This window comes from Aulonocara sp. 'chitande type north' Nkhata Bay, linkage group LG10 (assembly GCF_057382095.1).
Source record: "Aulonocara sp. 'chitande type north' Nkhata Bay isolate Kocher_YH1m ecotype deep benthic linkage group LG10, A_spYH_male_GT1.1, whole genome shotgun sequence".
Taxonomy (NCBI): Eukaryota; Metazoa; Chordata; class Actinopteri; order Cichliformes; family Cichlidae; genus Aulonocara; species Aulonocara sp. 'chitande type north' Nkhata Bay.
In genome coordinates this window covers 5,592,188-5,616,285 of record NC_141353.1, presented here as the reverse complement: position 1 = coordinate 5,616,285, position 24,098 = coordinate 5,592,188, and the positions used below count along the sequence as shown (strand labels likewise).

The 24,098-nt window shown below is 39.6% G+C and overlaps 1 protein-coding gene and 1 long non-coding RNA gene across 6 annotated transcripts in view; one reads left to right on the top strand and one right to left on the bottom strand.

Annotated features, from left to right (window-relative positions):
* LOC147320081 (homeobox protein PKNOX2-like) overlaps positions 1–24,098 on the bottom strand; it is a 106,708-nt gene that overhangs the window by 58,071 nt on the left and 24,539 nt on the right. The window lies entirely within an intron of this gene.
* Positions 624–15,915, top strand: LOC147320082 (uncharacterized). Of its 3 annotated transcripts, none has more exons than XR_015131205.1 (3): positions 624–1,010; positions 1,089–1,263; positions 7,436–15,915. It is a non-coding gene; the product is annotated as an uncharacterized LOC147320082 (long non-coding RNA). The 3 variants fall into 3 exon arrangements; XR_015131207.1 differs by having other exon boundaries at positions 624–1,263; positions 7,436–8,956; positions 9,289–15,915; XR_015131206.1 differs by adding an exon at positions 4,985–5,072 and having other exon boundaries at positions 624–1,263.

Sequence of the window (24,098 nt, the reverse complement as noted above, 5' to 3'; positions counted from 1 at the left end):
GCTCTCTCATTCCCCTTATGATACATTACTTTATTATTATTATTTTTTTCAAAGTTAATTTTGAACTTGGGATCTAACAGTGAAGGTCAACATCAAATACTCATGTCCCCCAAGGCCTAGTATATTGTTGTGAAGTTTGAAGACAAGCCATACAAAACTGTGCAGAGTAGGATCATTTTAACAGACACCAAAATAAAAGGCAGTCAACACTGTAAAAAGAATGTTTTGCTTCTAGAAACCTGGACTACTCAAAGAAATTACAAGAACGGTTGTCTAAATTTGCGTACACACACATACACATTCGCTTGTCACACATTGCTATGAAGCTGCCAGCTGGTTGCTTGTAGACATTCCAGGCTCTGGTTGCTTGGTGGTCACTACATTGCTGCAAACTGTTTGCAGTGTGTACAGAGCTTACGACAGTTCAGGCGGTGTTGAAGAATAATGGTTTATGACAAAAGCAGTATTTAAAATCATGTATATTTACACGTTTTAATAAATTATTCCACTGTTCCTAGTAAAATATAAGGAAATGAGGGATATCTCACAGCTTTTGCACAATGCTCTTTTTGTGCAATAGTGCAAAGATTATTTAGTTATTTTCTCCCACATGTCTAGGGATGGGTATCGAAAACCGGTTCTTGTTGAGAACCGGTTCCCACTGTTTCAATTCCTTGGAATCGTTTGCCATTTTTGCAAACGATTCCCTTATCGATTCCAGTCGCCCCGAATGACGTCACCACGTTGCGGAGCGTCATTTACCTGGCAGGAAACATGGCGCCTAAGCGGCTCAAACGCGCAAAAGTTTGATTATACTTTATGAGAACCGATGACAACAGGGCAACTTGCAAAGTAGATATTTCATTTAAGGGAGGAAACACTACGAATATGCAAAAGCATTTGCTCACAAAACACGCGATGACACGCGTTTTTAATTCCGCTCCGGACTCCTGACTCTCAACCCAGCAGCAGCGCTAACGTTTGCACGTCCTCTCCCGTTAATGCGGCAGGTAAATAATCAACTAACAGTGCATATTATGTTAGCGCGATCTGCCTTATTACAAGACCTGCCATTACTGTACATGTAGGTGACCATGATGAGAGAGACAGACAGAGTCTGGCTGGCGCTCGCTGACAGTTCTCGCTGCAGTCTACCGGTAGCGTCTCCTTTCAGGCCAGGATAGACTAATGTCACCGAGCAGTGTCTAAGTTTGTGGTCAAAGGCTTGCACCCATTTGCCACAGCAGATGCCCCCGATTTTTGGTAAGTGAATGTGTTTAATTGTAGGCAGGGACATTACTGGATATTCTTGTGTAATTGCCACAGAACAATTTATGTTATACTTTGTTATTGCTACAGAAGAATGTTGCAGCTTTAAGGCAGGGATGACTCCTGGAGTTGCTTTCTCACTGCATATGCTTTATTTCACAATCAGATCGATTCGATAACAAAAACATACAGCAGCTCCTCTCCTACTCCTAGCCCTTCGCTGCGGTGGAAAAAAGAACGACTTCAATCCCCTTCAAGGAACATACGTACAAAATAGTTTTCCTGATACACCAATGGGGCGTTCAATGCCATCTTGTAAATATGAGTACTCTGGCAGAGTAACAGTTCAAATGAAAAATACACCAGAACAAACAAGCAAACAAAAAAAGAAGTGTGGGGTACCTTTGAACCAATGAACAAAGTATAACAATTTATACTTTTTAACATAACCCGACCCCGTCAATATGTGATATGTCTCACAAGAATATTTATTTTATTATTTTACATTTACAATTTTTTTTTCCTGGGGACCCTGTGACACCCCATTGAAGAGCCGTAGGCTGGATCTCTCAAGATCTCACTGTTGGGTTTGTAAGGCCATGTTACTCCTAAATTTCTATCTTGTTCAAAGAGAAGATATAAAACAAAGCTCTGAGCTAATCGACCTTAGTGTTCTCCTTTTTAAAAAAAAAAAAAAGAATCGATAAGAGAATCGATAAAGAATCGAATCGTTAAACAGAATCGAAAATGGAATCGGAATCGTTAAAATCTTATCAATACCCATCCCTACACATGTCATCATTTAATTTTGAGTTCTGCAATCGAATACTTGTGATACCAGCTGTGGGCAAATGAGCAATGAGCACGTTTGACTAATTATAATGTAATGTGTTTGTAATCTACAAAAACTGACTTTACTATGAAAACTGTGAAGTCAATTTTACTTGAAGATTTAAAAAATTTAGTTGAGGTTAATCATTTTTTTCTAGCTTCCACCTCCATAGATGCTGTAAAACCTTCAAAAAAAGTTCAAGTTTCCATGAACTAGCACTGATATCTTTATTTTGTTAAGGAAATGTGTGGACTCAACCATACAGAAAACAATGGAAAATAAAATAGGTAGCTGACTACTACTGGTCAGAGTCTTCTGAGAGGCTAGCTAATGTTTGAAAGTGAAATTTAATGAATGGAGCCACCTGCAGAAGGCCCTGTTGCACAACCACCCCCACAATATACACACACAAACGCCCTAACAATGAGATCAACAGAAGGGAATATTTGAGGAGACTAGTGGGGGATTAATGAGAAGGGGATTAGAAGGTGGGTGGCTCTCTCTCTATGTATTTGTGTGTGTGTGTCTGTAGTGTTAGCCACTTGAGTGTCAGCATAGCTCTGGTTAGGGACAGGATTGTTTTGAGTTTGTCTTAGCGGGACAAGGCTAGCAAGCAGTCAGAGACAGGAGTAGGTTTAAAGAGAGCTGTTGGTGGCCAGACTGAACTAGAGACTGAGATGAGTGAGCAGACTGGTATGTGTGACAGCTCTGCACTGAGAAGCCCGGCCAGAGTAATGACAGGTCATACTCTCTGAGCATGCAAAGCAGAGAGTGAAGCGAAGGCAACTGGGATCTTGGTTTGGTAAACCTGTTTCTATTTTATTTTTTTCAACAGTAAGCCAGTTCTGTATTTCATGTAGTAGTAGATTGTAGCAGATAAGAGCTTTGATTTCAATGTGAATTTACTTTGACTCATGTAGACAAAAAGGAAGTGATAAAAAGTCTTGATGCATTCTCAATCATCCAGGAAAATAAATCTCCAAAAGTTGATTCTGTTCATCTGGACGTAGCATTTTCTGGGAGAAACGTTTCGTCACTCATCTAAGTGACTTCTTCAGTCTCAGCTGACTGCAGGTTTCCCCAACCTTATAAACAGTTTATAAACTGACTGCAGGTTTCAGTCAGCTGGAAACCTGCAGTCAGCTGAGACTGAAGAAGTCACTTGGATGAGTGATGCAACGTTTCTCCCAGAAAACGCTACGTCCAGATGAACAGAATCAACTTTTGGAGAAGTGATAAAAAGTATTTATCACTTCTTCACTTCCAGTATTTAACATTGGATTTTTGTTTGAAAATGAAAACATTGGGGAAAAAAACTTTTAAAGTACAAAAAAACAATACAACAAGAATTGGAAGAGTTAATTATCTCCTATGTGAAGGTCTGATGACACAGAATATATTTTAACTGAAGCAGAAGTGAGAATAAAGCTTAGTTATGGGAAATCATTTTTAAACTCGATACTTAAATCGAAACCTAAATCCACTAAATTCTAAACAAATGTGGATTCCAAGAAATTCAGCTGAATTAATTTTAATTGATTTTAATTCATTTCCAACAAAAGTCACAGAAGAAAATGCTCATTAATACTTAGTGGTAAGTAAACCACTGTTTTTCTCTAGCTGAGCACCCAAAGCACTTTCCCACACAGTGGATGTATGAATGGGTGAATGAGGTAAGTTGTCTAATGTCATACCAGCACAAACAGTCTGTCCAGCCAAACATTCGTCCACATTCATACTCTGATGGATGCATCGGGGAGCGACTTGGGTTTAGCATCTTGCCCAAGGATATTTGGCATGCAGACTGGAGCAGACAGGGATCAAACCACCAACCTTCCAATTAGTAGATGACCTGCTCTAGCTCCTGAGCTACAGCCGCCCCACAACACCCCACTGTTAAATGTCAAAATAAACAAGAGAAGGTAGAGATAATATCACTGAAATAATTTCAATCAGACTTCCATGCTTTGATGTGAGGAAGGTTACTTTGCTCAACACTTCACAAATCTAATTTTTTCATTGTCTTTTTAACATTTCTCTCTCTCCAGAGTGCAAGCTTCAGTGCATCACACATTTATCTTAGATCATTTAAGTGTATTTCCATTGGACGTGAGTAAAAAGCAAAAGAAAGAAACATACATTTTGCATTTCAAACTTTTCATCAGGTTTCATTACTTCCAGTTGGGAGCTTTTAAGTGCAAAGTGAAGAAGGGAACAGTGGGGTGATCAAAACTTCATAGTTTTATTTTTCTTAAACACTGGATTAAGAATATAGTGAGAACATTTAAAAGAAAACTGCAAGGCGCTCATGTTTTGCACTTTTGGGGCAGTCATTTTGTATTTAAGTTTGTACATTTCCAACTGAATAACAGGGTATCAGGGTACCACAAGCGTATCAGAGCTTCAAGTAAAAATAACAGCTGCACATCATCAGTGAAGCATTACTACTCACTGCGCAACAACTCTGATAAAAACTAATGGAAAGCAGAGGATGAACATCCTGTTTACATCCTAAGACGGTAACATATGAAGCTGTTTTTAATGTGCAGCAAAACTGTCTTACATGCACTTTATAAACTGTAAATACCATATGGATGTCATCTAATTCCTTTCACAGACCAGCTCACATAAGACATGCAGGTGCAAGTAGATCTAAAACTGAAGCTATGCTCATAAGAAGGGAACAAACAGAAAATGAAGTGCTGTTGGATTCATCTGAAATGTGAAGACCAAATAATGAAGCCAACACCAGCAGTGTTTGCTGCTCTTGGCTGGACAGGCTCTGTTTGTCTTAGTGTCGGGGGGCAAAGAGAGCTGGCAGCTGAATGGAATTCTTCGAAACACCAAATAAACCCATATTAAATTTCCTCTGCAATGCTTTAGGGAGAGGGCTGAATATGACAGGGAGGACGGACAGAAAGGAGGACAGCAGGAGCTCATTGTGTAGAGGCGAAGGTACACTGCAAAGTAGGTAGGTAAAGAGCTCAAAATATAGAGATGGGAAGGTGAGAAGAGACTGAGAAAGATGTTTGCAGGCTGTGAAGGGAGGATAGGGAAAAGGTCCAGAGGGAAATGGAGAGCGCAAGGTCGCAAAGGATGTAGAGGAGAAGCTGTGAAAAAGGTGAAAAAGAAAAGAATAAGAACGGTCATAGTAGAAAGACACGCCGAACAAATGAAAGTCACTATGTAGGCCCCAAACTGGATTCCTACCAGAAGAGAGGCACTCTGGGCATTTACCAGTCATAGTCATAGCCCTGCTTTTGTAATGGTTAACGTTACTGTGCACAGGTCTGAAATGAAGTTGAGTATCACACAGCTTTTTGTGGCCACTGCTGCAAAAAGTGAATATCTCATTCATGCAGAACAGATGGTGTGAAGTCTACGCACATCACAGTTTTGGCAAAGTGCAGTGCTGTGAAAAAACAATTGCCCTGTTTCTGGGTTATAGCTGTCACATGTGCATGTTTCAGATGATCGAACAAATGTTAGATTTAATATCAGACAAAGATCATCTGAGGTTATGATGATTACATTACATAGGGCCAATCTACTTGGCCCTATGTGAAAAAGTAATTGAATTAACTACAATTAACAACATTTGCTAGAAACCTTAGTTCAGTCTTACCGGCCACACCCAGTCCTAATTACTGCCAGACCCACTGAATCAAGATATAAAAGTAGACTAAAAAGCAACAAGTCACGTCACGATCTAAAGACACTCAAGAACAGATGAGAAACAATATAACAATAACACATCCAGGAGGTGAAGAACCCAAAACATCATCTAAAGTAGTTAAAGATACGTGTGGATGTCTGACAATCTGGAGCTGCTTTGCTACTTAAGGACCGGGACAACTTGCTGTAATTGATGAAACCATGAATTCAGCTCTATACTGGAAAATCCTGAGAGAGAATGTCTGGCCATCAGTTTGTTCCCTGGAGCTCAAGAAAACTAGGGTTGTGCAGCAGGATAATAATTGGAACACATCAGCAAATCCACCTCTGAACAGCTCAAAACAAAGAAGGTTTTGGATGGACAGGCCACGGCTGAGGCTTAAGTCAGATTGGGATGCTTTGGCATGACCTTAAACATCTTGTTCATACTTAAAAAAACAAACAAACAAAAAACTTTAATGTAGTTAAATTAAAACAATTCTGCAAAGAAAAGTGGGACAAAATTTCTTCAGAGTACTGTGAAATTCGCATTGCCAGTTATCGCAGGTACTTCATAGTCCCCTCAAAGCATGCATGGGGTTAGGTTTGTTTGGTGATTCTAAACTGACTGTTGATGTGACTGGTTGTCTCTATGTGTTAACCCTGTCCCAGACTTGCTGACACGTCCATGGTGTATCGTGCCTGTGGCCTTTATTGGATAGACAGAAGAAAATTGATATCTGGATCTGAAACATGTAGCTGTGACTAACATGTAAAGAAATCAGAAAATACTTTTCACAGCATTATAAAAGTGAAACCTAATACATAGATGTTGGAAAAGACTTGTTACAGTTGAATTCTCCAGGTGTGATATTTAAAAATGAGAGCAGATTAACTCTCACAGTTAGTGAGTTGTAAAATAAGGTTTCCATGGAACAGTTCGTCCAGTGGACCCCGGGGGACTTTTGGATGCAGAGAGTGTGATAGAGTAGACTGAGGAACCTGGTCATTCAAGAGGGCCCAGAGTATAGCTGCCGCTCCTCTGCACTGAAAAGAGCCAGTTGAGGTGGTTCAGACATCTAATTAGGATGTCTGCTGGATACCTCTTAGGTGAGGTGTTTCCAACATTGACTGGAGTCTCCAAAGCAGACCCAGGACACTCTGAAGGGATTTTTGGCTGACAGGCAATGCCTCAGTTTCACCACAGAAGAGCACGAGGAGGTGGTTGGGAAAAGTCTGAGCTTAGAATGTGTCGCCCACAACCCTGCCACAGATAAGATATCAAATACAAGGATGGATGGAAAACTCAGAAACTTCTCCGAAAACTGCACTCATTAAAATTAGCAACCAGAACAAGAGTACCATATGAGTACTGTGTTAAATAACTGTCACAGTTCCACAACGCCCCCCCACCCCCACCCCCTTAGCAACTATATACTTAGCTGTTTGTCTGCTGATGACATGGGAAGGAAACAAAGCTAAAGACAAAAAATGATATATGTAATCACTATTATTTTGAAATGAAACTCAACAGCACAAAGCCCCAGGTGCACCGGCAAGAATCCCCCAAACCAGAGCTATAGGCTGTGAGACAGCTAGAGGTCTGCTTTGAGGATTATAGCCTCCAATTCTCTCTCTGCCCCCCTCTCACTTCTCTCTCTCTGTCTCTCTTTCTTTCAGCTGAAGGGACATCTGGAGTGCATTAAAGCGTTGAGGACATTGGATCTCCCCAGAGCGCTCAACTGGATGGGTGGCCCACTGTAGCCCCTTTTCAGCAGCAGGACCCAACCCTTCCTGATTGATAGAGGGAGCCCCACATGCACACTTAACACTCACACACATCCTACATGGCTGACATACACCATAGACCACTGAAACACCGGTAGTGCTGCTAACGTGGATTAATTTGAACACATGTTTTTGCTCCTTTCAGTGTGTGCAATTTGGCCTATCAATCATCCATTGATACATTTTATGTGCTGTACATTCCTGCAGATTTAGGCCATATATTAGTGAAGTGACTTTGAAGCAAGCATGTCGACACTAAACACAAACCAGCTTGGTTTAATGGAAGCTCCTGACATGTGGAAGTAATATAGGAACACGGATACTCTGATCCTCACTGACAACATGCAGTGACTAAGGCTTTTTACAGCAATCCTCGACACCTCATTCACAGACATAATGAAGCAAATCAAAACCCAGAATTGTACTTTCTCATTAAAGTACAGGATGGACAATTCTATAAGAGTCTTTCCTACACACGATTAGAAAACACAAACTTTCTCAAAGAGGGAAAGTTCAAAGAAGCTCCTCATTTCCAGTAAATTGCTTTGCCTGATTTGCCATTTCAAATAAATTGCAGCGTTGGCCAAAATTTGCAATTCACTGGAAGTCGTCCCCTCAGCCACACAGAAGAGGTTAATCCATATTTCGCGTTTGAATATAAGACGGAAAAAGAGAAAAAGGGAAGATAGGTAACTCTTTGCCCGGAGATGGGGAGCTGAGGGGAGGGGAGTAGTGAGAGAAACTGTGGGAGTGGAGGAAAAGGCGAGAGAATGGGAAGAAACAGGCGTCATTTAGAGTAAATGGCATCCAAAAACCCTCTCCAATTATCTTTGCCTACCATGCCAGTGAGACTGACTTAATTAAAATGACTTGAGAGGGAGGGGAGAGAAGAAGAATCTGCCAGTGATTGAGGGGGCAGGCAGGCGACATATCTGCACTGAAACACAAAGCTCAGGCATCGTGCAGGCTGTCGACCACTCTCCCTTTTCAATTCTCGACTTCAAAAGTGAATAAAGAAATACTAATAAAAAGAGAGGGGCTCTCACCATTTGCAGCCATGTAATTGCGCTATTTAAATCCTACATTTTTTATCATTGTTGGAATATTGGTCGGGAGGGGGGTTGAGTGTATAAAAATGGATAGTGAAACAGCCCCATACCCTCACCACCTATAATCTCCGTGCCTTTTTTCTCAGAAAATCCTCTGACAGTGACCTTTTCGCATGAGGTCTGTTTCTATGGAAACAACGTCCAGCCCATCTACGTTTGGTGTTTTCCTGTCACCGGTCTGCCAGAACTGGCCCACTTGTGACTAAGAAGAAGAATGTGGCACATTTCAAGATCCGTCTCCTGTTTGTTGTTTCCACTGGTGTGCAGCCACAGGCCTGGGAAGCAGCATGGAGCATCTGCTATGGTAAACACACGTGTGTGATGTCTGAAGCCTAAAATGTTGCAGTCCTGTGGATGTGAAATCATACAAATTTCATGTTTTATGATGATTTCATGTTTGTTTTTTGTGCATCACACTGCAGCAAAAATTTTGAGTTATTATAAAAGTATTTTCCAAAACAACAATTACCAAAAAATGGATACTAAAGATATCCAGGTTGACAAAGATATAGTGACATAGTTACTCTAGCAGTTTTACAAATAGATCCCTCAGTTTATTATTTCAACTCTACGTCTTCATCAAATAAGATTTACTGTGGGTTACCCACTTTTCCTTTCTTGTCTTTATTTTTGCAGCCAGCTGGGGATGTATATGTGATTTATTTGAAGTGGCAGTTCATCTTATCAGTGTAAATCTAAAATAAAGCCAACGTTTTGCAGTTGTTACCACAGATATAACATACAGAAGAACAAGACGTCATTGTAAGAAGCCATTTGAAATCTGATATAGGTATCACCAACAAGGTGCACTGCAGAAATACTACTTAGCTTATTCCAGTATTATTAAAACTATTATGACATTTACTAACTAAATGTCCGTTTTTACACACGTTCACACTTAGCATTAACATGTGCCATGGATAATTGGTAGATAAATCTATTGTGTCTGTTTAGGAAGTGCAGTCACGAGCATTTTCGATAGCTCTGTGTAAATGGATCTCATCTTTCTCTTTTGGTTTGCAAAGACTAACTATTCTCTTTTCAACTGTCAGAAGGCAGCAATTCAACTTCTGTTACCATTTTGTCAAAAGAAAACGAAGAAGCATACATCCATCTTCTTCCCTTTATCCGTGGCCGGGTCGCGAGGGCAGCAGCCTAAGCAGAGAAGCCCAGACCTCCCTCTTCCCAGCCACCTCCTCCAGCTTGTCCAGGGGAACACCAAAGCGTTCCCAGGCCAGCAGAGAGATATAATCTCTCCAGTGTGTCCTGGGTCTGCCCCGGGGCCTCCTCCTGATAGGACATGCCCGGAACACATTAGCCAGGAGGCGCCCAGAAAGCATCCTTGTCAGATGCCCGAACCACCTCAATTGGCTCCTTTCACTGTGGAGGAGCAGCGAAAGGAGCTCTGAGCCCCTCCCAGATGTCTGAACTTCTCACCATATCTATAAGGGAGAGGCCAGCCACCCTTCGAAGGAAGCTAATTTCCGCCACTTGTATCCACGGTCTCATTCTTTCAGTCACTACTGACAGCTTGTGACAATAGGTGAAGGTAGGTCGACTGGTAAATTGAGAGCTCTGCTTTTACACTCAGCTCTCTAGAAGAAGAAGCAATCCATTGATTGATTTGAACACGCAATCAAAACAATATAATTCATTATAAAATTGTTGGCATATCACTGAGTACTTCAACTAATACACTGTACATCAAAGGGTTAGGCAGAACATTAACACAGCCCATGATACATTAATATACACTCTAAATAGCAACCTGCAGGCTTCAAAAATTAATAGCAAAACTGCACTTTCCATAATGGCCATTGCTTAAAAAATGCTAAGAGTACAGTGGGTGTTTTTTTTCTCCTTATAGCCTGTGCACTGGAATGTTGGTGTCTGCTAGGCCTCAGCTCTCCATGTCAACGCGGTTTATTATAAGAGATTAATGAGCATATCAGCTTTGGGCATTGCCAAATAATAAAAGATTTGCTCTTTTAGATTTCATGAAGTATCTTTTGTCCATCCTATAGACATTCTAGACTTTGCATCTTTATCAAGAAAATACAGCTAGTGCGCTGTGGCAGCTGCTCTTTTGGAATTTAAGGCTCAGTTTGCTTGCCAGCAGATTCAGACACACTCTGGCTGATGAAAGAAGGTCGTTTTGTGGTGTAGTGTACACTGGGGACACGTAGCAATGTTAAAAACAATGTAAACGCTGATTTGAACAATATGTTCTCTTTAAGTGTTGTCTTGTTCAAATGACAAATGCTTTAAACACGTTTGTCACAGCCACTGCAGAAATTTCCATTTAAACATGCGCATTGTGCCATTTCAGTCTAAAATGTGCTTCTCTTCATAAGTTGCTGGCTTAAAAAAAGGAAGCAAAGAAAGAAAAAGTGAAGTAAATTGAAATTCATTTTGCACCAAAGTACAGTATGTGCTGCCAGTGTCAATAAAAAAAGCACTTCTCTGTCGCAAATACACACACATTCACAGACACACACACACACTCCTCTCACACCTTGATCAGCCAATACACAATACTGCTCATGTGTCACAGCTAACACCTGTTACTGTGCTTTTGCCTTGTGAGCTTATTGTAACGGACTGTACAGAATCTTCCACTGAACACAATACAAACTCGCACCTGTCTCAACAAATGTGTTTGCACAGAAGGTTGGTGGGCGCTATAATTTCAAGTTAAAGTGCCAGGATGCACTGTATAGGATAATTGCCAAGACTCAGCAACCACTGTATCAATATACATTGACTGGAGTGGGCACAGACAGCTTGGATATAAATCAAAGCTTAGAGGAAAAAGACACAAACACACACACACACACACAGCAGTGACTAAAACTTTGAAATCACCTCTTGGAGCATTTGTGTAAAAGTTAGTGCATTTTCAAGTCAATGCAAAACATGACATTTTAGCAAACAGAAAAAGAAGAAAGAACTCTTGACAACAAACTAATCTAAGGCAATATACTTGTTTCCACTTATAGTAAAAGATTCATTCTTAAAGGTATAGTAAGTGATTAGACAATGTCTGAGAGCTCTGAGGCCCGGAGATGAAGGAGCACCTCAGTTTATGTGAAACAGAAAGGGAGGAAAGGGGGTGGAGTTAGCATGACAACTGCTATTTTGATGGGGCCAAAGCCAAGTACCATCATTGTCCATCCCCCTGCTTTTCCATCTCCAGAGCCCTCTCGTCTCCTCTCCTCTGCATCCCCTTGTTTTCTTTCTCATTCTCGTCAATATTCTCTCTTCATTCTTCTCTAAATTCACATCTTCCTCTTTCCACTGCTTTTCTCCTCCCCCATTTTCTCTATTCCTCCCGTTCTCAGTATCTTGGTCTTAGAGAGCTTCACATTCCCTTATGTTGAGAAACAGAGGGAGAGACCGAATATTAATCATCCCTGTGTGGTTTCAGCGGGCTTGTTTGTTGTTTTTTTAGGGAAGGAAATTTTACACTTCATGAACTCTGTTGACCTCATTCCATATCATCTTAGGGAAACATTTGATGATCGTTATATTGAAGGTGGTACTGAAAAAAGTAAGGAACAGCTCGGCACCTTTACCTCCCTAAAACTCACATGTACCGCATGCACAAACACACAGACACACACACGAGACCGCAGTCAGTCTCAGCTCTGGTTGCCAGGGAGACCGCCATACCAGGGCTCTGACCCAGGAGGTTTGGGACTGTTTTTCAGCCTCCCCACTGGCACCTCCCCCTCTGAAGCAGAAGAGATGGCAGCTGTAGGACAGCTGTTCCTACCAGGATCGAGCCTGAAACCACAACCACCATCCCACCATGAGCGCAGCCAGGACAACATATCAGGGGACAAAAAACACTGAAAAGGCCCAAACGATTACACACATCTGTTTGTTTCACGATAAGTCTGTGGAAAAGATTCACACTGAATTTATTCTATATTTCAGTATGACTCAGTATGACTTTTTTCTATCTGGAAAATGATCCTTTTAGCTTTTGTTTACATTGTTAGTCACTATATTATTATATAAATAATGTAACCTGGTAGCTCAGCTGACTGTGAAACTTTAGGACATAGTTATATTTCTGCAATTACTGCATTATCCTAAACTGGCATCAGTTCACATGTCGCTTTAGATTTGGTACCGGTAAGTACTTTAACCCTTACCATGGGCCTTTTGCTGGGCCCATTTTACAAGCTTTATTTAACTGGCTCTAACTCCATTAGTGTTTGTTGTAGAGACAAAATTCACATGGTTTTGCAAGAAGAAGATGAGTTTCATGGGGATATTTAATGCATCATAGTCACACAAGGCAATCACGAGGTACTGCTGTCTGAACACAGACAGAGTTTACCATCTGTGCTTCACATTACCTTACTCCTGAACCATTTTGACCTAGAGAGAAACTTCTACTTGCTACTGGAAGATGATAATTTTTTTATTTTAAAGCAAAAGTAAAAGTAAAGTAAGTCCATTAGCTTGTGTGAATCTTGGTTAATAAAGCGATAAGAATAAAAAGTATAACAGAGTAGTATAATTTTCAACTTTGGCAGGTTCTGTTCTCAACTGTTTTCTTAGTATTATTATTGTTGTTAATTATTGTTTACCTTACAATATACAGAAAAGTGCCTTGAGACAGCTGTTAGGTAAAACTGAGTGAGAAAAGAAGAATTTAGGCAGTTTGACTGAGGCAGATCATGATTTTCCTTATATTGTGGCTGTTCAGACTAATACAGGATGGATTCCTACACTGTTCCAAAAAATACTAATGTCAAATTATTTTACTGTGTATTTTACAGTTGTGTACTGTTTTTCTAGAACATCATTACATTTACATAAGTAGACTGTGATCTGACACGTCAAATGTAAAATAACATAACATCACTGTAAATGTAATAAAACACAATTTACTTGTTTGTTAAATATATTTTGTTGTACATATGCATATTTAGATCGTAAAAATACATCCAGGAATGTCTCCCATCATGCCTTGGGACATGTGCTGCTGTTTAGATGTTCTTGTTTTATTGTTTATGGTTACGTTACTTTAAACTGTTATCTTGAATGTTGTGTTTACGCCGTGGTGCAGCGTCACTGATAGTTGTTGTTTTGTAGAGAGAGTGCTGTACCATGAGTGACTTCTGTTGTGCTGTTGTTGAACCTTGAGGCACATTGTAGCACCGCAAGTGTTTTAATAAGGAGCTCCCCCTACCAGCTTGGGGTTAAATAACAAGCTCAATCTCTCTCTGTGAGCTTCTTTGTTAAGATTTCTCTGCATGCCACAATGTAAAACATTGCACGGACACGCTGTGCTAATTATATATTTTGAAAAAGAAATGTAGAGGTAGGAATTGCAATAATATAAATAACATGACGCTAAGCATCGGCCAATGAATGTGAACTAACAACAAGGTCGCGGGTATGGCTGCGACCGTAGGAAAAAAACCCTAATATGAAGGTATTTTACTGTGCATTTTACAGTAATGTTCTGTTCTTCTAGAATATCATTAAAGTTACGTAAATAGACTTTGACTTCACATTTTGAATGTAAATTAACGTTAAATCACTGTAATGTAATACAACATAATTGTCATGATTATTAAATGTATCTGTCTGTGCATATGCATATTTAGATTGTTAAAATACATTCACAAATGTATCATGATTTCACAAATATCTGTCCGTTATTTGAAAGATTGAACTGTTGAATTCAAATGTAATGCTATGGAAAAGTATATAACATGATCCCTATAAGCGTGTGTTACATCACATAAGTATTATTATCGTTGCTAGTTAGGGCGATCGTGGCTCAAGAGTTGGCAGTTCGCCTTGTGATCAGAAGATTGCTGGTTCGCGCCCCGGCTCGGACACTCTCCGTTGTTGTGTCCGTGGTCAAGACTCTTCACCTACCGCCTACTAGTGATGGCCAGAGGGGCCGATGGTGCAATATGGCAGCCTCGCCTCTGTCAGTCTGTCCCAGGGCATGCAATCAATTATTATTTAAACCAAATGTTAACTGTATATTTCTGTACATTTACGTATTATGATTCATATTTCCACATTCAGTGACCTTGTTTATAGGTAATTTCATTGTTTGATCGCGTAAAAATGTTCCTAATTTAATGTCTAAAAGCACTTGGAAAAGGCAGAATCCCATGTAAAATTAGCGCAACAAACTGTATTTTCATTACTGAAAATGACCGTATTTTTATGGGACAGTTATTTTCTGTTATTTTACGGTCGTATTTTTGGCGCCCCAGCTGCCGGAATATTACCGTTTTTTTAAGATGTTTTTTTTTCCTATTTATAGATGGTTTCATTGTTTCATCACATTAACATGTTCCTGATTTAATGTTTAGTGGCACTTGAAAAAGGCGAGATCCCATGTCAAATTAGCGCAACTAATTGTATTTTCATTACTGGAAATAACCGTATTTTTATGGGGAGTGATTTTCTGTTATTTCACGGTCGTATTTTGGCGCCCCAGCTGCCGGAATATTACCGTTGTTTTAGGATGTTTTTTTTAACAGTGTAGATCAAAAATATGAAATAGTAAGAAAATAGTGCTTTTTGCTTGAAATGTCAGAAATGAAGGTCTGGCTTTGGAGTAAATCACATTTTTCTCTATGGAATTAAACATGTATTTAAACAACATTTTAAAAGTAAGGACAATTCTGAAGCTTTTTGTTATAGCAAATTTATCAAGTTGAGAACAGGAATTCTTCCCAGCACTTAAAATTGGCAGATTTATAAACCTCTTGGAGGAAAACGGGTCATATGAATATATGTGTGACGAGCTGAGGATACATATTTGATGAAGTGTTTGAGAATCTAGAAGGGTTTTGTCAGATAATCAGATCAGATATTTTAACCTTAAGTCTATTAACTGTAAGCTACATTTGAGCCTAAAGTCTAGAGAACAAAAACACAAGGATCGATGTATTTTACTAAAAATGTTCATTTTATTGTAGCTTCTATGGAACACTGTTTTTAAATTATGGTGGTTTATAAACCTGGCTGGTGATTTTTTTGTCCATGGCACAATAATAAAACCAACCAATTCAGTTTACTATGAGCAGACTTCTTTGCAGTGTATTAACACAGGTTTAGTTCATCATTACTTGATTATGCTTGCTCTGACTTAAAAACACCTTGGGTATATGTCACACCTGTATGTATATATAGGCAGTACACCTGTAGAACTTAAAAACGCATGATTCATTATTTAATATGTCAGTTTTAAACTAAACATTATGTTCTTAAAATGAAATAAAGTCAACATTGTATTGTTAAAAAATGAAATAAAAACTCAGTTTTACCTTTCTGGAATCCACAGCAGATCTAGCTTCTGGATAATTGGCCTTATTTCCACTGTGTCCACATACACTTTGCAATTCTTCACCACTATTTATATCACTGAATTTCCCTGGATAGCGGTTCTGGGATTCATATTTGCATGTTGTCGAAAGAACAGATACATTTGCATTGTCTCTGATCTAAAACAAGATGACTAAAATTAATTTAAAAAAAGAAACAGTCGACCAGTTGACAGCAGATCTTTCAAGAATTGCTTGTATGTCTCAGTCCAGCACTCACAACCCCACTATAAAGTTTATGCTGCATAATGTTTGATTTGTTTTGTAATTGTCGTTTTTCAGAAATTCATAATAATTACCCCTGCCTGACCCACACACACAAATACACACACACAAAAGAACCTCAGAAAAAAAAAATGTTTCTATTGTGTAAAACTAAGTAATCAATTGAACCAATAAATTAATCAGGATAATGTTTAACAAGGTTACAGATAACATTAGCTGAAGAGATGTTTTTATATGGATTTCCACACAACTGGACTTTTTTCCAACCAGAGGAGAGGTGAATTATTGGTTAATTCTCATAAACCTGGAATTTATCAACTAAAAATACATAGGAGGGGGGCACTGGTTTTTGAAAGCTGCCATGTTGCTCGACCATCTTGAATACAGTGACTCAGATGGATATTGCAAATTCTACCTAATCAGGTTCTATGTAGGTGATGGGTCAAATATGTATTACGTTAAAGGCAGAGAAGAGAACTTGTAGGCGATCACGTGCCGTGGAGGCACATTTGAATTTGTTTCTGCACTTTCCAAGACAACATATCAAGGATCATATCTACGATTAGTCATTTGTAATTGAGGTCCTTTTTACCAAAGCAAACATGTGAAGGAAAGAAACAGCATGACCAGTATCATCTTCTTCCATACATAGGTGCATTCTTCAGGAGGAAGATGCAGGAGACACATCTATTCTGATATTTAGAAAGCGTATCTATGCACTTCTATATGTGAACATGATAAAGAATGCCTGAGAGCCTTACTGTATTTTATTATATGTTGAACTGTTACCTGTTTCCTTCTCCCAAATGTAGAGATTTTAACCACTACATTGATGCAGAAAAAGGAGTTGCAGTAAAAATCCTCAGAATGTAGGAAATAGTGTTTGATCTTTAACGTTTCTTGGAAAAGGACTTCTAAGACCAACTTAATGTACATTCCCCAATGATGAAGTGAAACCTGCACCCAAGTACATATGTTTACAACAATACATCATAAGATAATCACAATACCAGCTCTGAAATATTACGCGTGCCCTCTCTAGTTTCTGGTTTCGTGATTTAACTTGTATGCAGTTTTACAGTATTGCTTTGGTCTCATAACATGGTTTTGTGTGCATGCTATGCATTCGCATCTTTCTCTGTGAGAATAACGTGTGAAAAATGTGGGAGGACTTGACCTCGACGTTCTAGTCTATCCACAAATATATCATTTATATATACGATGTTACTTTGCCAATAAAGAAACAGTTGCCTTGAGACTGTTTCCAACAGCCTGAGATACATAAAATTGCTGCTTTTTATGATCAACTGGACAACCAGAGAAATGATGCGCACTTATCTCTTTAGCAGCGTCTGTTTTTTCATTGTAAGGCACTGTGCAGTTTTCAGTAGCACTGTATTTCTCTATAATTAGGTAGTATTCGTGTGCAAGAAGAGTAACCTGTTCTTTTTTGTCATCGGAGTGCCATGGAAAGGAGCAAGCTAAGTTAGTGTGGTGGTGATTTGGTTCTCCCCCTCCATCTGTTTTGTTTTCCTTCCATCTCCCTCTTTTTGATGAGCTGGGTCTTCAGTCCCCCTTATAAAATCCCATTAGATCTTAATGAAGTCAGGCTCCTAGCCTCTCGGCCTCACCTCATTTAGCACGATTGTCTGGCGGCCATTAGCATGGAGGCAATTACAGCCGCACGACAAGAGTAATTGGAAATGCCGACAGGGACCCTGAGAAATTGGAATAAATAAATATAAAAAAAAATATTCAAACTAATAAGCTTCCATTCAGATGGCAGGGAGGGAGCCGCATGTGTCTAAGTTAAATCAACGTAATTACAATTAGGGTTGGTAGGGTAAAGAGCCCGGGTGAGAGAGAAATGGATATGGATGGATTGGAGGATGTTGGTTAAGCACAGAGGTAGCAAATGTGATGGAGGGGAAAGCATAGTGAGGATATTAATGAAGAACTTAAGTGTCAAACACATTCAAGTCACAGAAGTTTGGAAGAAAATATCTATCTGAAGGTGAATTTTGTATTTTGTTGCCCAACTAGTACCTAAAATCATTTCATTACTTCTTAAAATATCAGCATTATTATTTGTAGTCTGTTGTGAAAGCTATAGTGCACATATACAGCTTCAGATCTGTCAAAAGCAACCAGCTAAACGACATGAGGTATACCTGTAATAGATACAGTGTTAACATTTTTGTCCTTTTTTTCCCCAGTTACAGTAACTGTAGTTATAAAGTAGATATGTATAATATGCACTGTCTATTAGCATCTCCATGCTAGTTTAACTAAACCAGCAACAATCTATAAGGACCTAATTCATAATAAATATGTTGGGCTACTGAGAATGACTTACACCAAGGGATAATTATTAATAGTATAATATTTTTTTGGAAAAGGATGGCCAAAAGAAAAACCCCATCTAGATTTGCTAGGCTGCAATAAAAAGCCTCTGGCCATCATAGCAAATACAACGTTGGCAATAACCAACATGGATTTTTCTTTGAGTCCACTGAACTGCACTGATTGTGTTCTTTCAATCATAGAGAAGATATGTACCTTATTGTGCAGGAACTTTAAGAAAAAAATAAACTGACCAAAAAGGACCGCTTGAGTCTGAGAGGCTCTGAGACTACTGAAACAGCAGTGGGCTGCAGGACCTGAGCCAGATTGCCATGGCATCTCTCCTGTGCTGCCACCCCCCAAGTCCATCCCCAACCCTCTCACTCCACACCACCCACTAGCAATCTTGCCCCCTTTCCTGCCTCCTAAACTGAATGACAGGTGGCAGAAATCCGATCAGCATGGGCCTTCATCAAGGAAGCACTCACATCTGAAACGGGCACATTGCCCACTCGCCCACCCGAGGGCCACAGCACACATGTGAGGCTGTTTGGTGTGTATGTGCATGTGCATAAATCAGACAGAGGATGGGGGAGCAGGGCTACAATGGACACAGAGGCTTCAGAGGGAGAAGATGGGGGAGTGTTAGGGGTATAATGGACTTCTTGGCCAGGGAGCCAAGCGGCGAAGCTGGCACTAGGTGTCCGGGACTCAAACGGGAAACAGGAGGTTGGCTCCCACTATAGTCATTGCAAGAGTCCCATTGGGTCATCCACAATAGCAGGGCAACCGGCTGCTGTCAACAATGACCTCCAAGGCCTCACTGCTTGAACTGAGAGAGTCCCACCCTTCAGCACTTCCCTTTTAGCACTCCAATGCAGCTAAGCAGGGATTATTATTAGGGACATGTATTTGGAACATGTGTGCATGGTTGTGATGACCTGTCACTTGGAGTTGCTTTAAAGCTTTGGCTACTGTGCTTCAAAATATGGCTGAAGAACAGCAGTACTGAAGTTAATACACATAAACTGCCACTTCTATTGTATTGCAGCTCATCTTTTCCTGCCCTTACAAACCCAATCAAATTTGAAAAACTCCCACTGTCCTGTTTCTCATAAAAAAAGTTTATTTGTCTAAAACGAGCACAATCTCCATGGGCAGCAGTGGTAGTAAGTGGAAGGGGGGTAATGTAAAGGGAGGTAGGGGGTCTCCTCCAACCAGGAGGAGATTTAATTAGTGAAATCTCATTAAGTCTAACAAAATTAAGCGTAAAACAATCCTTGGTGGGGAATCGTGGTGGAGGTTCTGGGTGTAGAGGGTAGGAGGTGGGGGACACTTAGGGGCTGAGAGGACATGAAGACTGGCTGTGCGATTAGTCTTGCCTGTGTGTACGAGGAGACAAATGGCTTAGTATAACCAGACACCGCTTGGCAAAAAACTAGATTGCCATGTGTGTACAGCTCCTCCATTGTTTTAGTTCTTAACTCTTAACTTCTTAACTAAGCTCTTCCTAGGGAAGGTACATTTATAGAAATTGATACATAGAGTAGCTACAATATAGAATCAGACATTTCAAACTGGAGGCTTGATGAACGATATCAAGAGTGACTCTGAAACCTTCCTTTGATGGAATACAGGTGGCTGGAGAGGATATCATCTGGACAGCCTGCCAATCTGACATACAACTAACACTTAGAGACAGGCATTCATTCACATTCACATTCACAGCTGTAGCCAATTCCCAGTACATGTGACAGAGAATATGCCGACTCCATAGAGAAGGGCCCCTGGGTCAATCTCTTCTTGACTTGAGCATATAGTTCTACCCACCATAACAACATGCAACCCTCAGATACTACAATCCTATCCTTATATGGACTATGACTATATAGGACTATGACTTTCACCATTTGCTTCACAAACATTTTAGAGTTGATCCTGCGTGAAATAGCACTAAACTACTGCTGTACTGGGTAGCAGTAGTACAGCTGTAATGTAATGCTGTAGCATGCTGTGGTGCTATGTGATCATTTCCATTCTTCCAACGTACGAAACTGACAAACAAAAACACCAGTTAGTGTATTTTTTACATCAAAGAGAGAGATAGAATCTGAAATTATTCCAAGGGCAAAGTAACTTAAGCCACTGGTAAATGTAGCCTACTAGCCAAAGAAATAATGTTACAGCTTAAAGCGTTGTTACCCACTATGGCAACATTGTTGATTGTTGGCTTTTTTTTCCCAAGAAGTACATGTCTGCTCTGTTTTAAAACCATGAAAGTTCGACTTCTTCGTTATAGGAAGTACCTTCACAGCACAAATAGGCAAAACATAGTCTTTACCTGCCTTAGAGTAAAAGCTGTCCAGTACAGAATGTACTATACTGGCTTTGGTGTTATGCTACTGAGTTTTTCCATTTTCCTCAAATAATTCTAAAATAGCTAATTAGAAAATAACCTAACCTGTTTTTTTCTCCCAACAACCCCTTTGATATCAATGTCCCCAGTGAAAAACTAGATAAATGAACTGTACACTAATGAGTGCCTATAATTTACTAAAAGTGGAACGCTACAATTTTACTTTGCTGTCTCAATGACTCGGCAGCAAACTAAGTGTTTTGTGGGAAGAAGTTCCAGTCATGAGGATCTAAAAAACAATTTGAGGGCATTAATGGGTTGTTTTGTCATGTAAATGTAATATAGAACCACTATCCAGCCCAAAGTAACATTCAAAAGCCAGACAATTGTTTCTTAGAAACCAATGAAGTGCCCTATTCTTGGTCTCCGGGAGGTCCAGGTATCATCAGAAAGTAATGGTCTTTTTAAAGATGGTGGTTTCCATCGCCACATAATTTCTGCTCAACATTATAAACAACATACAGAAAATATATGTTTTTCCCATCACCTGATTTTTCTAGTTTATCATTCATGACTAGGACACTTTAACACACTTTATATTTAACTAGTATAACTTTAAAGAAAATGAAGTCACATTTTTACATGAGATTGCTAATATAAGCCTGACCTCACCAGTAAAATAACAAGAGCAATAACTAATTGTGGTAAATGGCTACTCCTCAGGTGACCTCTTGCTGTCTTCTTAGTGCACATGCACCTAGGGTGGTATGTCTCAAAAGCCTGACAGAGGAGGCTGATAATGGGTAATTTAAGTAAAACTATCTGTTCCTAAACTCCCTACTTTTGTTGACTAACACTAACTAAACAGTAGCTAAAGACAACAGTAATAAACAAAAAAGGAAAGAACATGGAATAAGTGAGTTACCTGAAACCCAGGTCTTCTTTTGTGTGGATGTGTCATTGATAACTGACTCTATTGTTTACTTGTAACATGTGCACAAACAGTTCATTTACTAAAGGGTTAATCATAATAATCAACAACTTCAAAAAACAGAACCACAGACAAACTACAGCAAGAAGCGAGTAAACATAACAATTCAGGGGTTGAAGAAATAGGGATAAAGTTTGCTCAGGTGATTGAAATTCAACTGGTTAAACTGAACTTCAGCAGGGTAATCAGTCACAGTGTACCCAACAACAATATGCCACCATGTGTAAAGTATGAATTACATGTGACTCTGTGCTCCTAAATTATTACAAGAACTGATCTTGATGCCGCTTTCTCAACATTTCTCTACAAAACAAAACCGCACATAGATTTGCTTCTGATACTTATAATAATATCCAACATCACACAACAGGAAAATGGCACCTTACAATTAGCTTGCCCACAACAACGCAGCACCTTGTTGTATTATCTTCTGTCTGTCTGTCCTCCACTCCCAGCCTATTGAGACATTATAGAATTATTAAACATTTAGCAAAAGTTATTATTAATACTGAAACACTATTAAATAATAGGAGCAGGAATGCAACTGGTCAATCGTTTGTTTAAGAAGGATATAAAGTTGTCATTCAAACCAGATTTAACCTCTTAAAACCAGTCTGCATCATAAACTGTCACATTAAAATAATAAAGCCAGACTGTTCCAGATTCTAGATCGACTTCTACGAAAACTGGTCTAAAACAAGTTGTCCTTTTAAAAACTAGTGAAACTATATTGTATCCAAGATGGCCGACTTCTAAATGGCCACCATGGTCACCACCCATCTTGAGGAGTTTGCTCCCTCACATATACTAATGTGCCACAAACAGGACTTTAATATCACCAACCATTCCCATTTTATGACGGTGTATCCATATAAATGGCCCACCCTGTACAAATGTGATTATAATTTTGAAGAGGTGAAAACAGGGAGGTCAGTAAATGGCTGTGGTTAAAATTCCATTGAATAGTTGACTGGCTGGCTGTGACTGATCCACACAGAGCATTTTTGGTGCACATGTAAAAGATTTAAGTTCAATCAGGCATTCAGGCCTGGACACCTGATCTTTCACTTAAAGCTCCCCCAGAACAGTGGGAGTGTGGTTCGGCCTCACAGCAGGCCACCTACCTCCAGCAATCTGTGAACACAGAGCTTCTTAAGGGATGGTATTTATCCAGTTCTACACAGCTCAGTCGGGAGTACTCTGTGTGGTATGCAGGTACCACCCTATGAGTAGGGAGGACTGGTATGAAATCTGCTGATGTCTGAGCCCAGATACTTTTCTCACTTTAAAGTTTATCAGTCTCACTAAGAAAATGGAAAGAGATTTTTTATTTATTTATTTATTTTGAGGATGCAAACAAAGTGGTTAATTTAATTTAACATTTAATTTTACTGGGCAAATTGCCATGTCATCCAAAACCCATTTCATTTCCATAATCCATCTAGTTTATCGCTACCTATGACAATTCAAAAAGGAAGAAAATCCTGATTATTATTGTTGTTGTTGTTTTAAATTGTATAGACCTTGTTATTTCTATTAGCTCTTTCTCAACTTGAAAATGTCAAGCCTGTTAATGTAAAAAGGACAATGTGGGGATGGGCTGTGATATAGATATAGGCATAGGGCCACTCCAGTGATAAAATACATCAAAATAAGTTGAACACATTTACTTTTTATACAGGAAAATGAAGCAGCAAGACTTTAATAATGCTGCGGCCTTCGTTTTTCAGCTGCTCCCATTGGGGGAACATGTGCCTCCATCTCACAATCTCTCTACTATCCTGTTCTTTCCCTGTCCTCCTTCACTGCATCCTTGAATATTTTCTGTGGTGTTTTTCTTTTCCTTCTGCTTGGCACCTCAAGCTACATAAAACCTTTGTCAGCCATGTCACTATCCCTCCTCTGCACGGCCATACCATTTTAGCTTTGCATCTCTCATTTTTTCTGATATACACTCAACCTTAGCGGCCCCTCTGTTAGACTCATTTCTAGTCTTGTCCAGTTTTGTCACTCCAAATGAAAACTTTAACATCTTCAACACTACCACTTCCAGCTCCGCCTCCTTTCTTTTGGTTAATGTTCCTGTAGGTCTCGCTGCCATCTTATAAACCTTTGCTTTTGCTCTTCCTGCTGTCCTTTTGTCACATAACACTCCTGATGC